The sequence below is a fragment of the Mytilus trossulus genome, chromosome 5 (genome assembly GCF_036588685.1).
Source record: "Mytilus trossulus isolate FHL-02 chromosome 5, PNRI_Mtr1.1.1.hap1, whole genome shotgun sequence".
Classification (NCBI taxonomy): domain Eukaryota; kingdom Metazoa; phylum Mollusca; class Bivalvia; order Mytilida; family Mytilidae; genus Mytilus; species Mytilus trossulus.
The window spans coordinates 12,993,218-13,014,143 of NC_086377.1; positions in this window are offsets into that span (position 1 = coordinate 12,993,218).

The window sequence follows — 20,926 nt, forward strand, 5'->3', positions numbered from 1 at the left end:
AGGGGTTGATGAAGAGATGCATTGAGAATTCTTTGTTCTAATTTCCCCATAAAAATATTGGCATAAGACGGGGCCATCTTTGTTCCCATTGCTGTTCCATTAACTTGGAGGAAGTGTTCGCCATTAAATACGAAGTTATTGCATTTCAATACCAAAGTTAGAAGCTGGATGAGACATTCAGTTGGTGGATGTAAGGTGTTACGAGAGTTCCAGACTTCCCTACAGGCTTCAATACCATCGTCATGGGGGATGTTAGTATAGAGGGAGGTAACATCAAGCGAAACAAGGATCGTTTCAGGTGGGAGAGGGTTCAGAGATTCCATTTTCTTAAGATAGTGTGTTGTGTCTTGTATATAGGATGGTAAATTTTCTACATGTGGTCTCAGATGAAAGTCAATAAATTCTGATATTTTCTCTGTAGGGTGGTCATTGGCGGAAACAATTGGTCTACCGGGATTATTAACTTTATGAATTTTAGGCAGAAGATAGAAACGCCCGGGCTATGATTTTTCAGGTTTTAGGTATTTAAATGTGTGTTCATCAATATGCCCCTGTTCACACATGTTTTTTCAGGTTTGTTGTGATCTCTTTGTTGAACTGAGGGGTGGGGTCAGTGTCTAATTTCTTATAAAATCTCTCATCAGAGAGTTGACGTTCTGCCTCTTGAATGTAGTCACATTTGTCCATGACGACAACAGCGCTACCTTTATCAGCTGGTTTAATTATAATGTCGTCTCTGTTCTTAAGTTTCCGCACAGCTTCATTTTCTTCAGACGATAGATTGCTAAATGTTTGGGAAGTGGCAGTGGACAGATGTGTTACGTCGGATTTAATTTTGTCAATTATATGTTCCAAAGTTGCACATTTACTGGGTTTCGGAATCCATGAACTTTTTTTCCTGAATCTGGGAATATCGACATCTGCTTGGTCGTCATCTGAGTCGAGATCACTTGTGTCACTTTCAGTGGTACCATTTGTGGTGTTCTTATAAAAATATTCCTTGATTCTGAGGGATCTTGCTAGCTTGTCTAGGTCATCTTCCAAAAGTATAGCATCTATTTTGCCCGGCGTGGGACAAAAATTAAGACCTTTTGACAGTACCTTTGTCTCGGTCTCCGACAAAGCAACTGTAGACAAGTTGACTACAGTGTTTGTGGAGTTCATGCAACTTTGTTTTTTTCTCTTGAATCGGCGATTCCGGGGTTTTTTACCGGTTATGAAGTTACGATTGAGAATTAAGGTGGTCTGCTCTCTTGCAACAGTGTCCAAAAGTACGCCGTCTCGTGTAAATTTATTATTTATTTTTTTTTTGTGTAATTTCCGGTATTCAATGCGTAAGATGTCATGGAGGCGCTCGTTGATGTTGAGCAATTCAGGACCGGAAAGTTCTTGACATGATTTGTTGTAAATGTTGTTATAACTACGTTGTAAATTTAAATGTTTATGAGACGCTTCAGCGTGTAATAGATCCATCAATTTCACGGAACTACTGTGGAGAATATTATTCCATCTATCCATAAATCTGATAGATTTTGCACCGGTGGTGAGGGGTGAAGCTTTCAAAATAAGCCCCATCGGAACAAAATCAAAGCCCGGGCGTTTCTATCTTCTGCCTAAAATTCATAAGGTTAATAATCCCGGTAGACCAATTGTTTCCGCCAATGACCACCCTACAGAGAAAATATCAGAATTTATTGACTTTCATCTGAGACCACATGTAGAAAATTTACCATCCTATATACAAGACACAACATACTATTTTAAGAAAATGGAATCTCTGAACCCTCTCCCACCTGAAACGATCCTTGTTTCGCTTGATGTTACCTCCCTCTATACTAACATCCCCCATGACGATGGTATTGAAGCCTGTAGGGAAGTCTGGAACTCTCGTAACACCTTACATCCACCAACTGAATGTCTCATCCAGCTTCTAACTTTGGTATTGAAATGCAATAACTTCGTATTTAATGGCGAACACTTCCTCCAAGTTAATGGAACAGCAATGGGAACAAAGATGGCCCCGTCTTATGCCAATATTTTTATGGGGAAATTAGAACAAAGAATTCTCAATGCATCTCTTCATCAACCCCTCTCTTGGTTTCGATTTATCGACGATATTGACATGAAGTGGGACAATACTGAACAAGAACTAAATATGTTCATTCATCATGCCAACAATGCCCATCCCTCAATAAAATTCACATATGAAATCTCTGACTCTAAGATCACATTTCTTGACACTACAACGCAATTGAGGGATGAAAACATATTAAAAGATCTGTATTGCAAGCCCACAGACAAACATCAATATCTATCTCCTTTGAGTTCACTGCACCAAGAGCATTCCCTACAGCCAGGCCATACGAATAAAAAGGATTTGCTCCACCAACGATATTGCAAAAAAACGTCTACAAGAACTTCGCGGTCACCTTAAACATCGGGGCTACAAAAGAAAAGACATTGATAAAGGTTTTTCTCGTGCTAACAACATCAGCCGAGATGAGCTTTTACAATATAAAGAAAAAAAGGTCAACAAGAGGGTGCCTTTTGTGTTGAATTACCATCCAAAATTTGACAACTTATCTCACCTTATCCGCGAAAATTGGAAAGAGATCGAAAAACATTCAAAACTATCCAAGATCTTTCCCGAACCACCTGTACTGGCATTCCGTAGGACCAAAAGCCTTAAAGACTTGCTGGTGAGAGCTGATTTATCCTCTCAAGCAGGCTTATCATCTATGGGATCTTGCAAGGGTTGCGGAAACAAACGATGTCTGACATGCAAACAAATACTGGATACCCAGACTTTTAACAGTCACTCCACTGGCACAGAATACACCATATTTTGCAATGTTAACTGCAAGACTTCAAATGTTGTGTATCTCTTACAGTGTAAATGTGGTAAACAGTATGTTGGCGAGTCAGAACAGCCGTTTCACAAACGAATGAACGGCCATCGTAGCGACTACCAATGCAAGCCAGACCTCCCTCTCAGTCGACATTTGAGATCCCCTGGCCACACTAAGGCAGATCTCAATCGACTGACCATTAAAATCATTGACCACAACTCTGCTTGGTCTAAGGAGGATAGACTCGCTCGGGAAAGATTTTGGATACGAAAATTAATAACTTTGGCACCACATGGGATAAATGAAAAGATGTAGTTCGACACCGTGTAGTGCTTCACATTCAGGTTATATTACTTATTATTACAGTCTCTGTTTCTTTTTCTTAACCTTTTTCATTTGTTAAATACATTTGTTGAAGATACCAATTTAAATTGCTTAATTTTTTGAGGGATGTATAAGTACCTAGCCACGTTCTTCTAGTTATACTTAGTAAAAAAATATTATTACATTTTTACGGCCGTTTGTTCACGATGTTTAAATATTCAGACTCTGTTGTAACTACTTTACTCTCAATTTCAAATATTTAGATCGTTCAGTGCTGTCTATTTGGTAATTTTACAGACGTTATCATGCGTATACATGTTATACCATCATAATTGTCGTTCCCGATACAGTTTTAGAATTGTGCTAGTTCAAATCGCACATTATTATTTGTATTTAAAGCATATATATGAGCTCTCTGTTGTAATAAACCATATAACCTATGTCATGTTAACATTTTTTTAGAATGGTGCAAGCGTCTTTACTGATGTTCGGTTTGACTTTTTTTATTGTATATAATTCAAGATTTAGTAAAAGTTTAATCTAACGAGACTCAAAGATGATTCATTTCACATCAGAATCTGACTGACGAAGGATATCTGTTATCCGAAATATTTATAAATAATTACATTTATAGTTACCTTTTTTTGTATTTGGAGTTGTTGTGTACACTTTTTTAGGCGTTTATATAATTTATTTATTGTGTACATGTATCGTTACTCGTAACGATCCAGCGCCCTCGTGGGGAAAATCGTTGACTACTATACAGACGTTTTATATATATATATATATATATATATACAACTCGTCTAAACATCAACCCAACAATGTTAGATCTGTAAATTTGCTTTCGCAAATTTTTGGTTCTTCCCTCGCCGGGATTCGAACCCATGCTACTGTGATATCGTGACACCAAATCGCCTGCACTGCAGCCGTCCCGCTAGACCACACGACCACCTGGGCTCTCAAAAAAGAGCTTTCGGTGGCCATATGTTACCTTTCCACGTCAGTTTTAATCTAGCGGCGTACTACAGTACATGATATATAAGGCATGAAGATGTTTTATATATATATATACAACTCGTCTAAACATCAACCCAACAATGTTAGATCTGTAAATTTGCTTTCGCAAATTATACAACTCGTCTAAACATCAACCCAACAATGTTAGATCTGTAAATGTGCTTATATATATATGTGCAGTTTGGTTTGAATCCAACTTCAAACGTAAATTATCGTAGATTACGTTGAACAAAATCAAATCTAATAAATGAAGGATGTGATTAATTTCCTTTACCATAAAACATGAATATAATAAAAAAAAAAGACGTCAACCAATTTGAAAAAAAATCCGACGAGAACCACAAATATAACATCAAACTAAAGACATGAATTTGGGATAGACAAGTATCGTAACACGTCTTATCATGCTTATAGTAATGCAAATTCACACTCCGCAAAACAGTCACAATCGGGAATAAGTCACGTTCGGTAATTAAAAGATAAGACGACGTAATGACAAACCACAATATTGTTGTAATGTTGTTAACATGTCCTTAGCTAGTTTGGTCAAAGACACATGGTAAGAATCAACCAATTCGTGATGCTGTCCATAAAATGTACGGAGTATCATTTTTAATCCGTCCTCCTCATAACTTTGTTGAAGCAGTTTCTGTGTAAGGAGCACACTCCTGTATATGAAGTCCGTATAGTGTGAACAAGCACGAGAATAACGTATCAATTGTGATATGTAAACACCATACAAAGGGACAGAGGGTATGTTACTGCTGAGAAATGTAAAATTGATAACTGGGAAGTTGAAATCGTCCCGTTTATCATAGATTTTTGTGTGAAGTCGTCCATCTGCGTCAATATTGAGGAAAAAATCAAGGTATGAAGCAGTCCTTCTAGTAACAGTAGTATCCTTAATTTGAAGTTCGCTGGGATATATGAGATGTAAGTATTGCCTGAAATATGGGTTATTCAATGATAGAACATCATCAATATTGCGAATTTCGCAAGGTGCTTTGTCTGTTTATCTTTTAGAAGGTTCTGAATGAATTCTGCTTCATACGAGTACAAAAACAAATCGGCCAGCAGGGGTGCACAATTAGTACCCATTGGAATACCGACTGTCTGTTGAAATATAAATCCTCCAAACTCAACAAATATATTGTCGATCAAAAAGTATAGCATTTTGATGATATCATCTGCAGTATATTTTTTGGAAGATTCAGTGAGATTCTTCACAAAATATGAATAATTGTTACCCAACACAAGAAATTTCTATCTACGATTCCGATTTTTATAGAAAAAGCTCTGTTTTATGAGATGGTGAAGTCGATCTTTCAACTGAGCATTGGGAATAGTAGTGTATAGCGTAGAAAAATCAAAAGTCTTTATGTTGCTGCAAAATTGCAAAGATTGTGATCGAAGATTAAACAATAGATCTTTCAATTTTTTTGAGAATCCACATATGGTTAACACCACTGGGAAAATATATCTCATCACAATATTTTTGAAGCCTATCTTAAACTGTGGCTAACATGTTAAACCCGGCACATTATGTTTGTTTGTACCTGGCCCAAGCCAGGAGGCTGTAATTCAGTGACTGTCGTTTGTTGATACAGTATGTTACATATTTTTTTACGTTCTTTTTATGCCCCATTTATCGGCATCATGTTTTCTGGTCTGTGCGTCCGTCTGTCCGTTTGTTCGTCCTTTCGTTCGTCAGGCCGTTTGTTCGTACGTCTGATCGTCCGTTCATCTGTCCCGCTTCAGGTTAAAAATTTGGTTAAAGTTTTTGGCCGAGGTATTTTTTTATGAAGTTGAAGTCCAATCAACTTGAAACTTAGTAAACATATTTCCTATGATATGATATTTCTAATTTTTTTGCCAAATTAGAGATTTTATTTCCCCATTTTCACTGTGCAGTAAACATAGAAAATGATAGTGTTGATGGGGCATCCGTGTACCTGAGACACTTGTTTGTCCATAAATTAGGCCGTTAGTTTTCTTGTTTGAATTGTTTTACATTTGTCATCTCGGGGCCATTCATATCTGACTGTGCGGTAATTATATACTAATATAATAAAATAGCAGATACAAATCATGCAGAACTAAAACTTTCTACACATATGTTAACAAAGGTCAGTCACTATAGATTACTCGCGGAACAAAGTAAGGTATGAATGATTTCTGCTCCGGTCGTCTGCTTTACATTAAATTATCTTGAATGTATCATGATTGTTGATTCCTTTTATTTACTGTAATGAATGAGTTTTAATACTAACACTTTATTCAATCGATTTAGGTGATTTATAATTCGTTTTGTTTTTATCTCAGGCCGTGTTCACATTGACCTAAACTCGATGTTGTGTAAGTGTAACTCACACGTAAACTAAACAAAATTACGTTCCCATTGATAACATTCAATGTTTACATGTACATGTAGTGTAACCGTGTATATTTTAAAAGGAAGAAACAATTTTTGAATAAAATTGATATTTATAACGATTATTAATAAAGTTCTTCAGAGAAATATTTGTCTAAACTGATATATTTATGTTTTTGTGTTTAAAACTGAACGTAGCTTTATTAAGGCCTAATCAAGACTCAAAACCGCATCATTGCCGAACACATAATTTAATAAAAAAAAAATAAGGTATTTCCGAATCGACTTGACTTGCACAGGCATGCTTGCCACTGGTCTTTACTCAAACAGCGGTTCACTCATAAATGCATTACTTTAAAAGTGTGAGGTAGATGTATTGTTTGTCTAGTACATGTATCACGGCTCCGTTAAATTACCCTTAAAACAAAAAAAAAACATTACTCCCTCCTTTTATCAAATACTCCTTGGAGAAGAAATACCATTTGAAACAAACAGAAAAGATAGGAATATAGTGATCCCTTAATTATCATTCCTTCTTCTCCTTCAATCTCTGTAACGATGTAATCATTGGCTTTATGAGAATAACAATATATTTTCTTCCCTTGTAAGCACGCTGCTGCAGCCTACGTTTTCTAATGCTTAATCTAAACATCTTTATTATTTTTAAACTACTGAAAATCATCAAAATGGCTTTCATATAGAAGCAACCACTTAACTTTAAAAAAAAGGAAGGGGGGGGGGTATTTTGTGAATTTATCTGAGCCAGAAATTTTTCCGCGCAAATGTTTTATTCCAAGTTTTTTTTCGATGCTGGTAATCAATTTTTTTTCAACATTCAACACTGTAATTTATGGGGAAACTCTTGATTTAAAATATTTGTGTATCATCTGTAGGACCTTTATCCAATTGGGATTCGGAATATTTCCATCGATTACATTTTCTAGACATGAAATCTATTTGATAATGAAAAAGAAAAATAGATGAATATTGCCAATGTATTAAATTTTGTTTCACACGCTTCAGAAAATCCTAGGAAAAGAGCCAGTGGAAGGATATACAGTTTCTAGTTTTGTAGATATTGTTTTTTACACTAGAGGTTTATTTTTCGTTTTCTTGTTGGTTGTTTTGTTGTCATGTGTTCGAACGTCTGGCTGTTCATGCATTCTTATCCATGTTATCAATGTGGTTATCTCATTTTTATTTTTTATCTTAACGCGCATGTTTTTTATTAATGTATGAATACTTGATAATTACTGTTTCCTATTAGTTACATTTGTTTAGATTTGCAAAATTATTTCATTGGTATTAGTCTTACATCACTGATTTTCAACATTTTTATCTTGAGCTTTCCCGAAAAAGAAAGATCCACACTACGCATGTACAGAGCGTTAGAAGGACATACAGGTTTACTTCATTTACAGTTAAAATAAAATCGCCAAAACGTATCCAATATTTAGCGCAAGCACGTCTCACGTCTTTTAGCGTTAATACATGCATCTCCTAAATAAAATCGCTGATATGATGGGGACACAGGTTACAAAGTTTTCATGTATTACCTTTAGTTAATTAAATGTAGGTTTTTAATGAATATCATAATTCCAAAATTTAATCTGTAATTGTAAGTTAACTGTTGACTGAAATTGTTTATTGTTCAGTTGCAAGTATTTCATACTCATTTAGAGCGAACCTACAAATAATTATACAGTTGAATTAATCGGTGACTTTGTAAATTATTTTGTACTTATAAACTTAGATAATGCTTTTTTATATTTATCCGAATATTGCATAGCGGTCGTTCAGCAACATTTTTTTTAACTTTTGTTAATAGTTCTCGATCTGAATTTGTGTGTATTTTAAAAACTCATCAAATCATAAACTGGTTATCCGTTTTTTTCATAAATTTTAGGTTTCTAGCATCACTAAAGACACACGACACACGCTCAAGAGACAAAACGTCCAGTGCCAAATAGTTCATGCATTGGTTTTATAGATTATAGATAACTTTCTAGATGGTTGATAGCGTATTGTCCAGTTGCAAGTACTCTATGCATATTTAGAGAGATATAATTTTACGTTTGCTGTATAAATTAACTTTAGACTGTTGATGGCGTATTTCCAGTTGCAAGTATTCCATGCATATTTAGAGAGAACATACATGTTTTAATAATTCTACTGTTCTATACTGTTTAAACTTACTTTAGACTGTTAATTGTGTATTGTCTAGTTGCCATACATGTTAAGAGAGAACGTAGGTTACACGTTTTTAATTTTTTACATTTGTACTGTACAAATTTACTTTAGACGGTTGATTGTCCAGTTGCCGGTGTCTCAAGATATTTAGAGAGAACATACACATTTCAATAATGCGAGAGAAAGGGACACTTTGACCCGTTAACTGTACAGTTTAAATACACATTTTTGCTTACAATTTACATACGACATAGCAGAAATAACGCCCCCATTTTTACCCAGTTTTAATTTTTTCGGCCGGTTTAAAAAAGTACTAACGTACCTTATCTATATTTTTAATGAAATGGTTAAATTAGTATACATTAATGAAATAGCAATAACCAAAAAAAGCTTGATATGGACACTTTTTCTGGATAGGACACGTTTGGGGGTTAGTTGAGGAATGGACACGTTTGGGGGTTAGTTGATGAATAGACACGTTTGAGCGTTTATATAAAGCACAGGCTTTGGCGATGATTTTAACTAAAAATGTTTTGCAGTTCAGTGACGTTAATGTGAACACGTTTGGGGGAATCGGACATGTTTTGGGGAAGGACACGTTTCTGAGTGTTACATATACACCAGATTTTTGTAACAAAAAACATGCATGGAAAAAAGTCACCAAATGTTTATTAATCATTCAACTTCATCTGATTGTCGGTTCAGTTTTACACACACCGCTAGACAAAGAAAGTTTCTTCTTAGATTTGTGTTGCTCTTATAATTTACGATATGGTTAATTTAAGACGGGTGTACGTTTGTTTATCAATGTTAAGAATGGAGAAGAGAAAATTGTGTAGCAAAGTAAGAATGGAACACGCTGTCAGCTCCAAAGTAAAATGGCTAGATGGGGTAAGCGAATCCTTCACAATAAAACAAGTAGTTAGACAAGGTGGGATACTCTCTACTCATCTATATAAAATAATACAGAGAAGAAGAAGTTAATCAGTGTTTGAAAAACAAACGAACGCGTGGCTGAAGCTAAGCTTTTTTTTGTTATCGATTCAAGATATTTCGCTGATTTTAGCAAACTTGCAGTTTTTACCTTTTATAACTTAATGTGTAAGTTGATAAATACAACACACTTAGGTCGTGTTCACACCAAACGCCGTGTAGAGTAAACATGTTTACAATTACTTTAGTGTAGTGTACACTGGTTTCACATTACATTTGTTCACATCTATACACCTTGTTTAGCTACCTGTACATGAGATTTGTTCCAACTTGTAAACTATATGTCATTTAAATGTTCATTACGTAGAACTGAATTCAAAATTTTTGGAATTTTTTTCTAGCGGTAAGGGAACGACCGTTTGACTCCAGAAATATTCCGATCCCCAATTTGATAAAATAAAATGATCATACAGATGATAAAAAAAATTATTCTAAATCAAGAATTTCCCCATACATGATAGTGTTAAATATTGAAAAAAAAGTATTTGATCACCAGCATAAAAAAAAGGAATAAAAACGAACGCGCGAAAAAAAATCTGACTCAGATAAAAAAAAATAACCCTCCCCCTTTTTTTAAAGTTAAGTGGTTGGTACTTTATGAAAGCCATTTTTATTATTTGAGGTAGTTTTAATATACTAGAGATGTCTCGATAACGCATTAGAAAATGTTAGCTGCAACAGCGTGCTTACATCCGAAAAAAAAGGATACAGATATTAGGGATCACTACATTTTTATCTTTTCTGTTCGTTTCAAATGGTATTTCTTCTCCAAGGAGTATTTGGTAAAGGAATAGGGTAATTTTTTTTTAATTTATTTTACGTGTTATTTAACGGATCTGAGAAACTAGACAAACATATAATTTACCTCACACTTGTTTTAGTCATGCATTTATGCATGAATCGCTTTTTGAGTAAAGACCAGTGGCGAATATTTCTGTGTACGTCAAGTCGATTCGGGAAGACCTTTTCAAATGAATTAGGCAGCAACTATTTACTTCATTTCTTGTGGAGGGAGAGGGGCGTGAGCTATTGATTTTTTTCAGGACAAATTTTGGTGACAAGTCGAAATCTAATTTAACATTATATATAGTGGCAGCTGAGGGTGAAACAAAAAAAAAAAATTCAGGGCCAAAAACTGGAAACATTTTTTGTTTCCAAAACAAAATCCATAGCACACCAGCCCCACCCCCCACCTCCTTGTCTTTATGTTTTATACTCAACTATAATACCCCCCCCCCCGAAAATCAATTGGTTGCTGTCTTATGGGTTCGGCAGTTATGCTGGGGTTAATAAAGTACGTTAATCTTTTTTAACAAAAAAAATCTGTAAAAATTTAGACAACTAATAATTATCAAAATTATCAATTTTATTCAAAAATAGTTTCCTTTTTAAATATATACACGATAAAACTAATGCCCTAAATGCCTAGTTTTGTGTACACTTAACCTACACAAGGCCTACATTGACTATCGACTGTGTGTAGGTAAAACATGATTTAAACTACATGTAAACATTGAGTTTGATCAATGGGAACGCAATTGTGTTTAGTTTACGTGTGAGTTACACTAACACAACACCGAATTTAGGCCAATGTGAACACGGCCTTAATGAATTTGAAGCGTCTTATTGGATTAGAACTGTATGGATGTGGAACTGTTTAATTGGTGTAAAGTATGCAAACTACATATTATTGTATTTTAGATAGCTAACAATGTCAGGGAAACAATTTGAAAGGACTTAATATACTAGGATTTGAAAGAGTAAATCAATTATTGTTCTTTGGTTATATTTTCATGATTGAACAACAACTTCATTAGACCTCCCTTTCTAGTAGTGGTGCTATTAGTTTTATTTTCAAATAAAAGTCAGTAATGCTTAAAAGGTCTCTTATAATGAGTTATATCATTTACAGTCATATCACATATCTTTTTATTTTCACAGAAAAATGTATTTGAATATTTCAGTACCAGACTAGCAGTATCGAAACAATACATTTACACCAAATGACTATAAACAGTAGAGTTCATCTAGCACGTTTTAGTAATGGTTAGTTCATAATAATCGTCTTTGTGTTGTCACCTCAAAATCATCAAGTCATGCTTGATATAACTACTAGGTATAATGAAAAGAGATTTAAACTGAGTAAAAAAACATAATTGTATACATTACATGTTTAAGTGTTTACAATGCAATACATAACTAGTAGGTTGTCTTGGACGAACGGATGGATAAGTCTGTCAGTGCTATTTTACACTATTGACTAAAGAATCAACGATAAGAATACATAAATTGTTTTATAAACAAACAAACAAAAACAATTAAGAAGAAAAATACATCAAATTATTATGAACATTTAAAGTCCAAAATTATTCCAAAATGTTCAGCTGTTTGTATATCTAGATTGGTAAAATACATATTCAAAATATTCTACTTATAAATCATCATAAGGAACTATATTTTTACTTGGTACGACTGTTTCTCACTGATAAACTTCAATAACAAACAGGTATTTACTTTCCGTGTATATATAGCATTACAATAACATACACGAAAAAAAAGAAACAATGCATTCCTAAAGTGCTTTGTATGCTTCACAAGTTTACATATATTAGATTTCTCGAATAAATCTTAAAGAAAATCACTTTGCAGGAAGTAAAAAAGTAAAATAACTAATAAATTCGCAGATAACAGGAGATATTTTAAGTCACAATGGATGCAAAAACTATATACAATTATACCATTTGGAATTAACGTTCAAAAGGAATGACTTTAATTGACCAAAGCTTATATATAACTTTCATTCATACAAAAGTATTGTGACGTCATATTATTATGACGTTAAGTATTAAGACGTCATGACATTTCCAATGACATTTATCTATAACATCTTTTTAATGATTGAAAAGGAAATTTTAGCCATATAGTTTAGAGGGGGAAAAAAATGAAAAAGGCCATTGGCCGAAACATTTTGAAAAATTGATTCATTTATACAAATATAAAAAGTATGTTCCCTATTGGAATTTTGAAAACAAAGATAAAATAACTACCTTCGATGAAAATTAAAACGGAAAGTCCCTTATGAAATGACAAAATCAAAAAGTCAAACACATAATTGAGAATTACTGTCATATGTCTAACTTGGTAATCATGGTACATCATTTCCGCATCTTAACCTCGTTCGTCTATGGCACTCACACACAATACCAATTTATTTACAATTATGTTTGAACAAAACATGCATGCATACAAAATATAAATCTCAAATATTGTGGTACATCAGTAAACATTGGTCAACATACTTTAACATTCGACTGTTAACATTAATAATTATTTCAACCTTCATAGATAATTGGTAAGGGATATTGAATATCGAATTATCATCATAGAATATTGAATTTAAACATTCGATAACCAACAATCAACTCAAATGTATTATTACAACTGTGTGAATGTGTAACGTCAGTAATCACAATTTACTATCATTGATACTATAAACTACAGGATATTTTAACACTCGTGTTAAGAATTGTTATATCACTAATTTGAAAATGTCAAGAATATGACGTATGTTTTGCAATCGTCCCGTCTTTTGATTAACTCAACGTTGTTCTCCCTTTTATAATTAACCTTGGACTATTTTTGTTTCATGCTTCTTTGTTAACCTTCTTAGTGCGTAGCTAAATTTCAAAATATTGTCCAGAAACGGGTCAATTTCAGTAAAAAAAACCAAAACAGTAAATGGTTATTCAGTCTTGTATAATAGCATGGTAACTCAAATAATTGAAGAATTTCCAAACATAAAGTATAGATGTTTATTTTTTTCAAAAAATAACGTTATTTATATGACACGACGTAACGTCATAATAATGATCACGTCACGTCCTAAAGAAGTTTCGCACTTTTCAATAGTCAAGCACTTTGCAGTGTTTTGAAGAAGAAAAAACGTTCAGTTTTTGCAAAACAGCACTATACTTTACAAAATTTCAAATCAGATTTACTTATTTTTGGTTGGTCATCTTAGATTAAATCAAATATTTCTTGGATAAAGCACATATTAAAGAAAAAGATGGCAATGCGTATTACAAGTGTACTTCAACAAACATGACATATATACAACATGACTAATAATGTAAATAAAACATAATGCAAAAGAAGAGAAAATATAGTATATACTGTATCTATAACTACAATGTACAAGTCTATTTTTGTATAGTTCTTCCATTATTAATGGTAGACTAACTGACACTTTAAATTGTGTTTTTTTTTCTCATTGTTTATGACCTACGGTTGCCTCTAATTACAATGTACTTACATCCACCTTTTTTGAACTTTGGTGTGTAGTTGTCTTATTGCCAATCATACCGCATCTGACATCTGCTTTTTTATATTAAAATGATTATCTCATATATTTAAAAAGGAGTAGGTCCGGTAAGAACCGATTTTGGCCTCAAGTTTCAAGTTCATCTGACGAAAGATTTTGACTATTTTAAATACTTAAGTGACTTTTTCATTTGAATCAATTATTTTATGAATACGATTTTAACTGATTTAGTCATTAAAACGATCCGATTCAAGCTCAAATATGAGAAATTTACATAGTGTATCAACTTATCACGTGAATCAGAAAATATAGGCTCCAGCAATAATGATCAGGTGTTATAACATTATTGCATCTAGATGATAAATACGGCAATTTTTCCCTAACTTGAGCAATTATATAAAGTCGCATCATGTGTTTGCGATATTGATTTTGTCATTTGACTTCCGTTTTGATTTCTCCTTGGGAGTCCCTTGTTTTTCTTATTTAACTTTTTTTCTGTAATATTTAAATTGAAATTTTTTGAGGTAACAATAGTTTTTTTTAAGTGATGAGTATGTTATTCTCAAATATTTCATTTGCATAATATCTTATGTGAATCGTGAATTGTATGTCCGATTTGTTTGAATGTGGGTTTTTTTCACCACATTTACAGACTTAATAGATGGAACAAACGTTCGCAGATATTTTTGAAAACGATTCTGTTATTATTACGAGACTAAAGATCAATACGATTGTTTCGAAATCATACAACTGGTGCCTAACATCAATTTGTTTATATTTTATCTAAATACATACTTTGTACATGCATATCGTTTTCAATAGACATATTTCGATAAAGCGATAAATACGGGAAACAAATTAAAAAAAAGGGAAAGTCATCAACTATAAGAGGAAAACAACGTGACAACAGATACACCAAATGATAACAAAATTAAACGCCAACATATAACGGTACTGTGTGATAACAACTGTTAGATTCCTGACCTGATTAAGGACGTTTAAAGAATCACAGTAGCGGGTTTAACCGGTCTTTATGGCTAGATAACCTCCCGCCTAAATGGCAATATTAAGAGTACAGCTAAAATGACAACACTCGTGACAGGAATTCAGTACAAACACACCCACAAACACTTAACACAGAGAAATACGTAAATAATTAATTACAAAATGTAAACTGCAAAATAACAACGAACATCTACAATGAATTTACGACAGAATGCCATGACACCACGAACAAAATAAAAACTGCACGACACATACATGGATTAACGTCAACCATACATTTTTAATGACGTGTATATTATCACAGGTAAATTCAATAAAATGATAAAATGAATTGTTTCATTTATAGACTAGTACACGAATATGAACATGGAATTATGTTCGTAATGGTCTTGTTATTTGTTTTTAAATAAGAATCAAGAGTTCAGAGTCGTATGTAAACGGTCTTCTGGCGTACTAAATTATAATCTTAGAACCTTTGATAATTATTCACACCACTATGTCAATACCACTGCTCGTTTCGTCCCCGAGGGTTTCACCAGACCAGTAGTCAACATTTCGGTGTTGACATGGATATCAATAATGTCGTAATCTTTAAATATGTTCTGCTTACAAAACTTTTCATATCCAAGCATCGATCTTAGTCGTATTTGGCACAACTTTGGAATTTTTTATCTTCAATGCTCTTCAACTTAAGAGATAACTGTATTGTATTTTAAGCTTGGCCTTCGTAAAACGTAGATTTTACTGTCGCAAATTGAGTTTACCTAGCGACGCGGAGCGGAGATAGGTAAACGGATATTTGCGACAGTAAAATCAAGTTTTACGAAGGCCAAGATTAAAATACAATACAGTTATCTCCATTCTAATGCCACATATTAAAATAAATGTCATTTAATAAATATTTTGGCTTAAAAATGGCATAGATGAAAAAGTCTGCGAAACTGTTGCATTGTCTTTAGCATCTAAACAATGTGACGTCATGTGTTTACTCTGGATGTCAAACATGAATACTAAACATATTTTTACTTTTCCAACGCTTCAAAATGGTTTCAATATAGACTAAAAGAAGATTTTGAGGCTCAATATGTGAATATCTTGTTTATTTTTTTAGAAATTACATATCCCAGAATTCAAAATGGTGGCTTTCTTAGTTACGGACTGGTAGAACGTGGAATCTAACCCCTCAAAATATTTCTCAACGTCCAATGAAAATTATCGTTACAAACTAATTGCATTAGAATTTGTACTTGTTTGCCTTTATAAATATTTTGATATGAGCTATGTTAAATCAATGTATTTCAAGCATTTACATGAAACAGATTGAAACAGTTCCATGTAAGCATTATGAAAATGTTTAACACACACTTACTGATGGGTTTAAGTCATTCCTCCTTAAGTAACTTCACAGCAATGAAAACATCATACAAACAAAATTATGTACTTCTATGTGAAGGATAACCCCTTTTAAAGAAGACTAAACTAATATTCAATAATAAAAAAATTAAACAAAAATGCAATTCGTGATGCATGTACCTAACACAAACATTCATATAAAAAACATCTTAGGTTTAGTTAGAATTAAAGTACACACATCACTTTGTATACATAAAACACTATGTTGAAGTCAATGATTACATAATTAAAGACGATGTCCTTTGTTTTATTTCTGTATACGACGCTGCTAGAGTATGTTTCTCAACCATCCACTCTTGCATACAGTCTATCCTCGCATCTTTCCTGAAGACTGGCACCCAAAAATAAAATTATAAAAAAATATTAATATACGTTAAAGCTAAAAAAAAATACTTTTCCAAAATCATGAACTCAAAACAAGACGAACAAGTGAAACTGCGAGCTACTGCTCACTGATGATACCCCCGCCGCAAGTGGATAATATAAATAGTGTAAAAATATGCAAGTGTTCGGTTGAAACAGGAATTTGTTGAGTGAGGAATCTGAAAACGCATCACACGGTATAGCTGACTTATATAAATCCTGAAACTAAATTTCAAAAATCCTTGTATTGTAGTTCCTGAGAAAAGTGTGACGAAAATTTTCAACTTGGCTATCATGTGTAAACTCATACAAGTGTTCGGTAAACAGGAAGTTTTCAAGTGATCAATCTGAAAACGCATCACACAGTATAGCTGACTTAGATAAACCCTGAAACCAAATTTCAGAAATCCTAGTATTGTAGTTGCTGAGAAAAATGTGACGAAAAATATTAATGGGACGGAGTGACTGACGGACAGACAGAGGTAAAACAGTATACCCCCCTTTTTTTAAGCGGGGATATAAAAAGAGATATGCTTATATTGTCACATCTCTTGTGTTGTTCCAAGTAGTTCAGTTATGTTAAAGTAATGTTAAACATTGGTTTGAAAGCAATACTATACACGGTATTTTAATAACTGAATAATCATCAATCGATCTGGTGAGGCTGGATATAAATATGCGACATTTAGAATTTAAATGTTCAATAACGAATTGCTCCAGTCAAATTAAAATTATTACAGTAATTCTTCTTTTTCTTTTGAAACATTTTGATCTTGAAAACTCTGTTGCGTCGATGTCATTAAGTCTTTGAAAGTAGTGTAAGTTTTTGCTTAAAACATGTGCACTGATATCTTAAAATGTACTGTCGCCTTAGTCCTCATTCCGTTGTTTCGCAAAATGAAGGAACAATGTTGAGCCAGATTAGATTTTCAGAATCAATGTTTAATGTTTATTATACAAAAGTAGATGTGGTATGATTGCCAATGAGACAACTGTTCACAAGAGACCAAAATGACACAGTTATTATTAACTGTACATCTATAGAAAAACATGTCTATAAGTGTAACCTCATATACAGTTGTCCTCTTTAAATAAATTTGATAATCACATTACTAACGGTCATACAGCTCTTTACCTGTTTCGGTTTTAACACATCTTTGACTATCATTGGGTTGGCTATAAGCGATTCTGATGAAAGTAATTCAAGCAAAATGCGACGGGCACATGCAACGTATAACGTATAAAAAAGAAGATGCAGTATGATTACCAATGAGACAATCACAACAAGAGACCAAAATGACAACTATAAGTCACCGTACGACCTTCAACAATGAGCAAAACCCATACCACAAAGTCAGCTAAAAGGGCGTCGAAATGACAATGTAAAACAATTCAAACGAGAAATCTAATGGCCTAATCTATGTACAAAAAAGTACGAAAAACATCTTTTTAACGCATAATTAAACGGATGACACTGAATTACAGTCTCATGGAATAGGCACATACATTCAGAATGTATCGGGGTTAAGCATGTTAGTGGGATCCCAACACTCCCAATAACATTGGTTTCTGTTCATCTGAACACCACTTAGACGATACATTTGCTGTCTACGAGGTAAACAGCAACTTAATAGTCAGTAACTTTGTACTGACATGAATTATAACAACCATCAAAAACTAAGGTAATAGTATTCTACATGTGTAATATCTTGAATTTATCCAGAAAAAGTCTGATTTATTAACATAACCTTCCACTTTGCTTAAAAACTTATCAACATCAATATCAGTTGTCAACACGCTTTAGCTATGCTATGGAATATAAATCGGCATCCATAATATTTAATTATTTCCCCTTTGATTGAATACTTATCAGTATCAATATCAGTATCCATATTATTTAATTATTTCATGACCAATGTCTGTATGTTTTGATACTATTCATAAAACCCCTATGTACTATTAAGGTGTATCAAGGACTGTTGTCGTGTAATTTTAACCTTCATGTGTGTAATGTTTTGGGCAAAACAATGCATTGAGTTGATTGAAAGTATCGAGTCTCATGCAATGAGTACATGGTGAAAATATATAATGTTTATCCCCTACAAAGGATATTGTAATAAATCGTGCAAAAATTTCGCAAATTATATGAATTACAGGTAACAGTTTTAAAGGAAATACACGACTTGCCCCCCCCCCCCCCCCCCAACAGCATATCAATATAGCTTCTTTCATTATTTTTTTCAGTTTAAATGTATTACCTTGGCATGTTCTTAATTTCAAGGATTACACTAAGCATCATACACGTCTCATGCTATTGTGGTATCTAGATTATTTTCTCTTGATCATAGGTACATAAAAAGATAACATAATACATGGATTTAGTTTTCTATATTTGTCTTTTTATCATCATAATAAAAAGGTCATGATAATTGAAATATCTGTGATTTGTTTATTCAGTGTAATCATTTTTTCATCTTTGCTCAATGCAAATAATAAAGAAATATTTAAGTTTCAATACGTCTATCTTTTACTATAAAATAGGGTTTAAATTAAATTAAAACATCTTATTGAAGATTGTATATACTATAACATATATTATAATGCATTCAATAAACGGCCCTGAAGAATATCATGCGCAAGATTTTTTTATGAACATTTTGTAATGCTGAGATAATTATTAATATATAAAAATTGATTAAAATATGTTAAATACAAAAATTTGATATTGAATACGTTTTTGAATATGTTCTGAATTAAAAAGGTGATTTTGTCTATTTGTAAAATATGAGAATTAAAAGTATTTATTAATCATCAAATCGATTTTTGATTATTATGGAAGTTATGATTTGAAATTTCGTCAACTACAAATGTGATGTGACACTATATAAAACATTTCTTTATTTCGATAAAATTTCAAATGGTAACTTAAGATAATTGAACTATTCATTCCTACAAACATGTAATCTGTTATTGTAACATCAAAAGCTGGTACTATTAGTATGCATTGAGACGTTGAGAATATTTCCAATTATACTGAAAATACCATATAGAATTCAGTGTATACATTATAGCACATAGGTGTATATAAACTGTGAATGTAAGCAATCATCGAAATATCTTGTACTGACAACATGCATACTTAACTTACGAAACAGTTTAAGTATGAATAAAAATACTAAACAATATTATATACATCGTCATAACTTTTGCAAATGCACATACTATTTCGTTACATTGGTAAGATGTTACCTAATATTTCCCTAAGCCTTTCTTGTCCTATATGCAATTACATTATTCATCTTGTATCTTATATAGCAAATTGTAAGCTATCTGCTTAAATCAGTCTGTTAAAAGAAATCCGTTTTCTTTCTCAGAAAAAATAGAAGTGTATATACCCTTAAATGTTTAAGAACACTTAGTTTCGATTTTAAAACATAACATACCTGGACAATAGTTCACATATCTATCTCCACATAAAAAAATAAAACTGTACCGTTCACAGGTTCTATATAACAGTCACCAAAACCACAGTCATACGAGGTACACTGACTGTCTATTCAAGTTCAAGTGTAAATTTTAATCAATACACACACATTTAAACAAAATGTTGGACTTTATGCTAGTGGGCAATACGTTGGAATGTATTGTGACATTGACAGTTCAAACGTTGTCAGATTGTCGAGTGTAACTATTTTTTTTTGTTAGATTTTAACCATATCACGTTTGCCTTTACTAATTTACTTGTTGGCTTTTAAAAAAGTTAACGTTTCTGATGTTGATTTAAATGGAAAAGCGCCGATGCGTATTGAAGGTATATAGCATGTCTTTTTCAACATTTATTTTGTACAAAGATAACAACTATTTGATAATCTAAACATTGACTAGAATAACATAATTCTATTGATGCAATGGAAATACTTTCAGTTTCATGACTATTATGTTGCCTTGAAAAAAACTTTATATGTACCTTGACAAAACTTGCCGGTCCATTGTCCTAAACAGTCACACATACGTTCATACCCCATTGCCACACATTTACCACCATTCAAACATTGTGGACAGTTATCAGCTGAAGTA